The sequence below is a fragment of the Octopus bimaculoides genome, chromosome 6 (genome assembly GCF_001194135.2).
Source record: "Octopus bimaculoides isolate UCB-OBI-ISO-001 chromosome 6, ASM119413v2, whole genome shotgun sequence".
Taxonomy (NCBI): Eukaryota; Metazoa; Mollusca; class Cephalopoda; order Octopoda; family Octopodidae; genus Octopus; species Octopus bimaculoides.
Window position 1 is genome coordinate 44,939,645 of NC_068986.1, and position 9,214 is coordinate 44,948,858.

General features: G+C 35.0%; 1 long non-coding RNA gene across 1 annotated transcript in view; it reads left to right on the top strand.

Annotated features, from left to right (window-relative positions):
- The first annotated feature begins 2,263 nt into the window (after positions 1-2,263).
- Positions 2,264-9,214, top strand: part of LOC106870413 (uncharacterized) — a 21,880-nt gene continuing 14,929 nt past the window's right edge. Inside the window, exon 1 of the long non-coding RNA XR_008264409.1 lies at positions 2,264-2,715. This is a non-coding gene — a long non-coding RNA (uncharacterized LOC106870413). The remainder of the gene's footprint in view (positions 2,716-9,214) is intronic.

A 9,214-nucleotide genomic window follows, 5' to 3' on the forward strand; every position in this document is an offset into this window, starting at 1 on the left:
AATATTGCCTGCACAAGTGTACGGTGTACATGTCAGCTATCGAAGTGATCGCAGAATAACGTGAGATAAGTGTCTTGCTCAAGAACACAACGTACCACCTGGCCCAGAAAATGAAACCATGATCTCGCGATCGTGAGTGTAACACTAACCACAAGGTTATGTGCCTTCACGATAATAACAAAATAGCTTAGAAACAACACTTTCCGCCGAAGTTATTTCATATCACAGAAATTACCAATTCTTTTGAGTTATATTTTATCCTATATTATTTCAAGTATTCTATCATAAAACATCGAATAGAAATTAAAATTAAAGTGTAAAATATTTAAAACTTAAAACGTGTTGTTTTTTTTTTACTACAGCAAAAGAATTCCCGTAATATGTGAAAGTTCGAAAAATCATAGTAAAAACTTCGGTTAGCTCAGATAATAGGAAAGTATCATGTAGATGAATGCATAAACGACAAGAATAAACTTGCTCTTAATTGAGGGAGCCGCTACCCGGTCAATCTATCTGCAAAAAATAGCAGCTAAATTTCCCTCACACCACAGCTTACTTAAAAAAAAGCAAAGTAAGATTAGATAATGTAGTCCAAGATATACATAAAACAGAATGGTTACAACTGGAACGCCTTTGATCCTAGATTTGCTCGATGAAGGATGACTCAGGGCTAAACAACAATAACAGTCATCACCACAACCAGAAATTATCTGAGATTAGGCTGGATGCAGCAATGCACATCTGACAGTCAAATTTGTCTGGCGATAAGAGAAAGGTAGTCCCATTCTGGATTGGGCTCAGATTACTATTTTAACATTCCTTTAGTTGTCATAATCCTGATTGGGGTTATTCAGACTGAGGGTATTCCCTATATAAACTTTTCCTTGCGTCAACGGTATGATCGTTCGAAAAAGGACAAATTTTTCACTGTTCTGTTTGGGGTAACAAGCGCCAAATGAAATTCCCTCTATTATTTGAAGGTCAGTATAATTTGTCCATTTTCCCACCTTCGGACGTACTAAGTTCTGTAAGCCAGATCTGCATGACATATTTGATTGTATTTAGTCTATTTCCCTCCACATATCTGTTTTATTTACAAGTATGCAAGAGAAAGTGGGACATCAATAGTCCAATAGCTCACTAAAACGCAAAACATTTGCAGACTAATTCGTTGACACAACCAAGAAGTAGAGACCGATTCATCTGTCGTTTCAACTATCTTTGTCTCGATGGTGTTAACGAAGGCTTTTGTCATTTAATCGGCGATACTAGTCTGTCTGTTGCTGTCGGTTCATAGTGACTCGTAATTGTGCCGACTGCCATTCTTGGCCATCGTCACAGCGCATGATGAGCGGATCACAACTTCCGAAATGTTTCAGAACCATTATTTAAAAAGAAGCTGAGGCAAAAAACAACAAAAAATATTCTTCAAGGTAAAAGGAAACGGCCAAAGGGAAAATATTAACGACTGGAAAAACAGAATAAACGGAATGTCAATACGCATTTTAAAATAATAGTTTTTCAGACATTTAAAACAAACAAGCTCATATTTTGATGATGTCATTCGTTCATGAGTAGTACTCCGATATCAGCCGTTTTTAATGATAGTAAGAAGGAAATAATGGAAAATACACTCTACGAATTTCAACTGATGATCAATTCAATAAAGACGCACACACAGACTTACAATAACACTTACTGAAACAGGAAACTAATTTATTGATGTATATTTGTGTTTTGAAATTGAGAAGTGTGAAATAAGTTTCTCTGTAAGCTTTATGATCCTTAAATTATTCAGTCAGACTAATTTTTCTATATCGTCACAGATTTGCTTATTTCTTTTCTATATACGTACATTGAAAGCATTTTTTTCTCCTCTTACTCTCTGAAAAACCTCATACAATGTTTGTCGCATGAAGCACACACAACCCACGCAGCTTCTATATTCATTTTATTACTCCCACTACTACGACAATACACGCTATGGGAAGGGGGAAAAAAAAGCATCATTTTTTTTTCTTACTACTACCATTCACCACATTTCTGTTCGTCTATCTCTTACTGCTATTCCTTTACTCATCAAGTCAACCATAGTTTAAGATAACGCTCGAAATATGCTTTCTGACCGCTCCGCTTCCCTTTTCCAAATCACCAATAGCAACAACTTTCCACCTTCCTCTCTCTGTTGGCCTTATGACATCATTATATGGGCGTTAACGTATGACGTAGTACACATTGCCAGCTATCAGACCAAGGTGCGCTTACGAGCCTGTTTTGAACAATCTCTTTCTCCTTCTCCTCTTAATTTCCCCTTCGTTTTCTTCAAACTTTTACTCGTTTTTGCCTTCAATATTTTCTTTATTTAGTCATTTTCATTATCATCTATACATACATACATTTATATATATATATATATATATAAACATATGCATGTAGCCAAGTTTCTGTATGTTGCTTTGATATATATGTTTTTGTCTCTTCTACTTCAACTTTTTAGTTACCTATGTCTATTTCTGCTATATTCGCCTTATCCTCTGAAAAGATGTGTGTATATAGATAAATCAATATGTACATAGAAACAATTATATAGTATATATATATATATGCATACCGATGGTGGAAAGGGAGAGAAAAATGGCGGACATTCACACAAATGTATGGAGGAGGGAGTCTATGAAGGCTGTGCACGTCTACACTCCGTGTGGGTGTGCCAAAGTATGTATGAATTGTTCACATTGAGGTTTCGTTTCTGCTAAATTTATTCTTACAATTTTTTTTTTCTCACATCAATTATCTCGCAATCCTACCAACTAGTTACGATTTATACAAAAATCTTTACACCCGCATCTCTGTTTAAATCTATCGATCATTCTATCTATTTAGCCACACACACACACACACACATATAAATTATATAATATATATGTATATATATAATATATATATATACATGTATAGCCACATTTCTATCCATTCATATGTAGTCATTCCATCCATCCAATATACATCTGTCAATCGATCCATCTGCCCATCCTTCTGTTAGTCTATCATCTTTCGCCCTCCCTCTCATAAATAGGCATTTATCTAATCCATATTTTCTACCCATTCATATATAGTCATTCCATTTAGCCATATACTTCTATCTATCTATCTATCATCTCTGGCCACCACTCTCACACACACACCACGCGCACACTCATCCTATCTATCTATCTATCTATCTATATATATATATATATATATATATATATATACACACACACATACATACATACACACACACATGGCAGGCGCTGAATGTTTATACTGATTTTAAAAAAAATAATTTGAGCATCAAGTTTAAGGTGTATATAAACGTATGTATAAGCTGTATAAACCAGTTTCTTTCTCTTTCATTATGTTTATTTTCCTATCGTGTATTTTGTGCAATTTTTATAGTTGCTGCAGGCGCGATATCTGGTTAGGTAATTCATATTTTTTAACGAGAATAAGTTTCACAAAATTTTTGATTATGTGTACATCATATTCAAAATACGTCGCAGAAGCTCAGGCGTTATCTTTATAATTGTCTCCCTAATGTTATACAATTGAAGAGATTTAGCATGTTCATATTCCTGTGTACGTATTATTGCACTTGTTTGCATGTATGTTTGTGTCTGCTGCATATATGGTTATGCGTGTGTAAATCTATTTGTGTTTGCTTGTGTGTGTGTCTGCATATGTAGTATGTAGTCATTGGGTAACTTGTTTGTCGTTCTTCCCTGCAGGTCGGATTCTACCAATATCTGCCCTTCCTCTAACCGACTAGTGACCGTGTGCCAATAAAAGAAATCATTATTAGCACTGCCGGGTTACAAAAAATTGTTACCGTTTGTACCACATTCCTTGTAATAACGTCAATTAATTTCTTCCAGGTCTGCAATTCTTTTGACTGTTTTTCCTTATTTATTATACTTCATAATCTCGTTTCCTAAGTTAAGTTAAAAAAAAAAAAACAGCAACAAAATATTCCAGCTGTAACTGTCTTTTCTGACAAAGTGTAACTAAGACAACATTATTCAGTGAATCGTCTTGCCTTTTTTAAGGCGATAAAATGTGATTATTAATTTTAACTATGTATCGTAAGTTAGTGACTTCGTCTTTTCCCTGGTACTTTCTCTAATCAGTTGTTTAACCTCAAGATACTTTTTATAGATTGGATATATATGATCAACGGCATTTCATCCGTGACCACCCATTGTTTTTTTCTATGCAGGGTTCTCAGGATCACATTCTGCAAATATGTTCTTTTTTAAGATGCAAGGTGTGATTTAAGGGCGATTTGGCTGCTATTTTAGCGGGTCGAGTGACCATGTAGATGCTTCCTCGTTGGTGTGTATGTGTGTAGCATAAATATTGTACAAACTGTATATAGTAATCATTCTTTCCTTCCATACCTTGTCCCCAACTCCTTTATTTTCAGTGCTGACCAGCTACATTGAAGGTTAGTCTGAAAAATATTCTAAATGTTAACCTGAACACGTATGCAAGAGGATAATAACAATGGCCTGATTAAAAACAATCCATACTCAACGCGTGTATATAAAACATACATCATGCAGTTTGTATCTATATATATGTGTGTGTGTGCATTACGTAGCAAAGAGAGAGACAGCTGTGTCATAGATGACCTTAAAATCAGTATAAACAAACAATATATATATTATGTGTGTGTGTGTGTGTGTGTGTTTGTAGTTAAATAGATATGTACATACATGTGTGTATGAGGAGAAGGGATGATAGCTAGATGAGAGAGATAAACGCTGCATTGAAAATCTCTGGATAAACCAATTTCTCATTTTTCGATTACTACCAACCTCAAAACGGCCTATGAATTACTTCTAACATAATGGCAATAGTGATTTGTTAAAAAAGCTGCTAATGGGACTCAGGTGTGTACCTTACAAAGATTATAAACAAATACTTTTTAATATTCCAATATCCCAGTTATTACACTTATTCTATCCAACACAATCTCCCCACTTTCTCTGATTATATATATATATATATATATATATATATATATAAACACAAAAAGTACTCAATAATAGAGATACACACGTGTGTGTGATTCACGGTGCTCGTTGAAATATTCTGGGTGGTGCTTCAACATCTACCTTTGGATAATTTTTATCCTGTATTCCCTCTTGACTATTCCAGTTGTGAAAGCTTTAATTAATTATCTTTGCTTGAATATAAAAATGTACTTGATACTTAGATGACAAACAGCCTAACGACTTGTTCTCAGTTCGAACGATGACCGTTTCATCCGTCTGTGGTCAGTCATGTATTTGTGTGTCTAACCAATTGGGCCGTTGAAGTTCACTGTCTGGCATCGGTGACTTGAGACAAACTATCATCTGTTTGGTTAGTAAGCCTGACAATCCTCTTTGGTTCAGCCATTGGGTTGCAATGAGATTCTGTTGTTTTATATCACTTTCACTTTAATGAAAGTATTTTGAAAAGGGAATCGATATTTGTTAAATAATATTAGGTCAAAGAAGGTTTTATATCAACTCTTGGCTGGAAGGAATATATAGCAAGGGACTGGTGTGGTTATTTCTCCTCCAGCTCCTTCATTGTATAGTATTCCATTGTTTCAGACAATAGGAATTATGGTTCTGATAGAATTTTTTCTAAAAATTTACATTTGTTATCTCATTCCTACCCCCAATTATTTCTTATTTCCTTTCCCCTTCTGTATCAGGTAGTGATAACTGTTCCAAAGTAATGTTCAACCCTTCCTTCAAACGTCTATGTCTATATATATGTTGAGAAAGTTCATCGTTTCCCAAAGCATAATGCTGGCTTTTTACATCTGAGTCTAGTGTCAAGGTGGTGATGGATAAGTCTTGTTTCTCTGGATAGGACCTTATACTATTTATGTATATTTATCAAAATGAAGCTGCCTTTATACCTATTCCAACAATTAGGTGAACTGGAGAAAAAATGGATATGGATAGTTGACATTTAACTTGAAGTCAGCTCTGATTAAACAGACCATCCATTCATTTGACTGTTTAAGTAGGCTGAGCAACCACATAGAAGTTCCTACATTAGGTTGATGTAAGGACAATCTCTATAACTCTAGGGTTTAGTGGTAGACTATATCAGTCATAGACAAATTGCCACCTGCAGTACTTTTGAATGGTTTACCTTATTATACGAAGAAATTAATATTGCAAACTGCCTGATGAGCCATGTCTCTTGTGACCTGCTTCTAGAAAAAGGTTGCTCATACCTGGACAATAATCAAATTCAAATTGAAAATATAACCTAAAATCATGCTTGTTGTTCCATGATACAAAATAGTGACTTATATTTGGAGCAGTAACCTTTGATGAAATAAAGCATTGAATGTCCTGTTCAGAGACAAAACAATATGTCTGTCAAGAAACTGAAAGGCTGTCATAATACTAGATTATGTGGCCTCTTTTCCATGTATCATTGCACAGTGGCAGCTTAAATGATGCCCCAGAATCCCAGTAGGTTGTGTGATGTTTTATGGGATACTGTGGAATTGTACAGTGGAACTGCACATAGAACTAACTATATTGCAGGGTGATTTACTGCCAGACAATGGTCTAGAATTTTGTTTGGAATATTTCAGGAAGCCTGTTTCACATAAAATGTGTGTGTATGTTTGCATGCACAAATGTGCCCTGATCTTTATACAAGATGTTTCAGAAAAATGATATTTTGTAATCAATAACTTGACCAATTCTCATTCAGATGATCTCATATTTTAACAACATGTATAGAAACAACTCAAAATTCTGTTTTATGGTGGTGAGGTTCTGGTGTAGAGATGCTATTTAGTAGAAATGAAATGGTACTTTGCATATTAGAGTATGTTTGAACACAGTTGAATAACACTGTGCAGCATGCATTTGTGAAAGAATTCACTAAAAATGCACCAACTGCAATGCAGTTTTGTACATAGCACAAAAAGATCAAAGAGGAAGGCTGTCCATGAAGGTCAAAAGAGTCTGGATGACCACCTGTATTGGTTGAGTGGGTTTGGGTAACATCTTTGCAAAGCCCCAGGGATTCCATTAGAAGAGCAAGTCTGGAAGCCCAGATTCTTCCAACTACAGCTTGGTGTGTCACAAGAAAATGCTTGCAAATGACACCGTACAAGCTGCAGCTCGTTCAGTCCTTAAGACAGGTGACAAGCAAAAGCGTAAGCCATTCAGTGTCAATATCCAAGAGAAGTTTGAAGAACATTTTGTTTTCAGTGATGAAGCCACATATATGAATGGCAGTCAACAAGCATAATGTTCACATTTGGGTGAAGAAAATTCCCATGCTACAGTTGAGCACATGAGGAACTCACCAAAAGTGAATGTGCCATCCCCAAGAATCAATTTCGTGGCCCATTTTTCTTTGAAGGAAATGTTACTGGTGATGTTTATCTGTAAATGCTTCAGGACTGGCTAACTGAGAAGCTCATTGCTAATGAACATGAACACTTCATTTTACAACAGGAGGGGGCTTTACCTTACTGGATGCTCACTGTGTGGGCTTATCACAATGAGAATCTGTCAGGGAGATGGATCGGGTGTGTAGATGATGAAGACTATGTGCAATTGAAATGGCTGGCATGGTCACCTGACCTGATACCTTGCAAATTTTTTCTCTGTGGCTATGTGAAGGGACTGGTCTCTGTCCTCACTCTTCCTACAAGCTTAGAGGAACTCAAGTAGAGAATCACTGCCACACTGGAGACTGTTACCCAAGATGTACTGCAGCATGTTTGGCAGGAATTGAACTACCAAATTGACAGCCATGTCATAGACAGTGCACACATTGAAAACTTGCAAAATCTTGTGATATCATTTATGAAATTCACATGCCTTTGAATTTCTCATTCAAATTTTGATGAGTAGATCCTATTTTGCCCAACATTAAATCTGTTTAGTTTCATTTGCCTAGACTATGTGGTTACCCAAATATTTGCATTTCAAATAATATCAAAGTTTTTGAAACAGCCTGCATATTCCACCTTTATTACTGCTTATGCTGGTGTTATGACTAGTCACACTATTTTTGAAAACTTTGGAATATGAGTATCCTTTACTTGTAAAATTAGTAGTAGTTGGTAACAGGAAAAGCATTGCCTCAATTAAATATCATTAATTTCTTTTGCAACCAAAAAGACCTTGTATTGACAGTCAACTTTGCAGGGAAAGTTACAATTCTGTTCTATTTAGTTCATTTTGCTGAGGATTTGTTGTTTTAGAACTTATACTTTTCCTTTGTAGATTGTTGAAGTTTGACCAGTACCATTTCTAATTTAATTTTATTCTGCATATTTTGACTTTTTTTCTTTTTAAAATATCAAAAAAAAAAAAATCCCCAGTAAGTTGTAAATGTGTTTTCCCATTTCCCATGCTGTGAATTAAACCTAGAAAATGTTACACGAAAAAAATAGTTTTAAAATATTTTCTTTGGCTTATGAAACCAGAGAGAATATTTAAAATTTTGTGTTTGTTTTTTCTTCATGGAAAAATTCAACATGTAAATTACAATATGTATATATATATATATGACTGGTTAAAAAACTTGCTTTGCAGTCACATGATTACAGGTTCAGTCTTACTATATGGTACCTTGGGCAAAAGTCTTCTACTATAGCCCTAGACAAACCAATGCGTTGTAAGTGAATTTGGTAAACAAGTTATGGGGAAAACAGTGTACATGTATATATGTGTGTGTGTTTGCATATGTACCCACCTCCCCTGGTATTGGTTTGTTTTTGTCCCTGTAACATAGCAGTTAGGCAAGAAAGACTGATGGAATAAGTACCAGACATAGAAAATAAACACTGGGATTGATTTGTTCAACTAAACCTTTCAGGGCAGTGCCCCTATTTGATCACAGTCCAATTGAAATCAGTAAAACATTAAATATATACAAATATGTGTATGAATATATGTGTGTTTATGTATATATATATGTATGTGTATCTTTTATCTTTTACTTGTTTTGGTCAGCCCAGGGCTATAGTTGAAGATACTTGCCCAAGGTATCACACAGTGGGACTAAACCCAGAGTCATGTGGTTGAGAAACAAACTTCTTAACACAGCCACACCTGTGCATATATATATGTATATATATGTGTGTGTGTGTGTGTGTATATATATATATATATATATATATATATATATATAT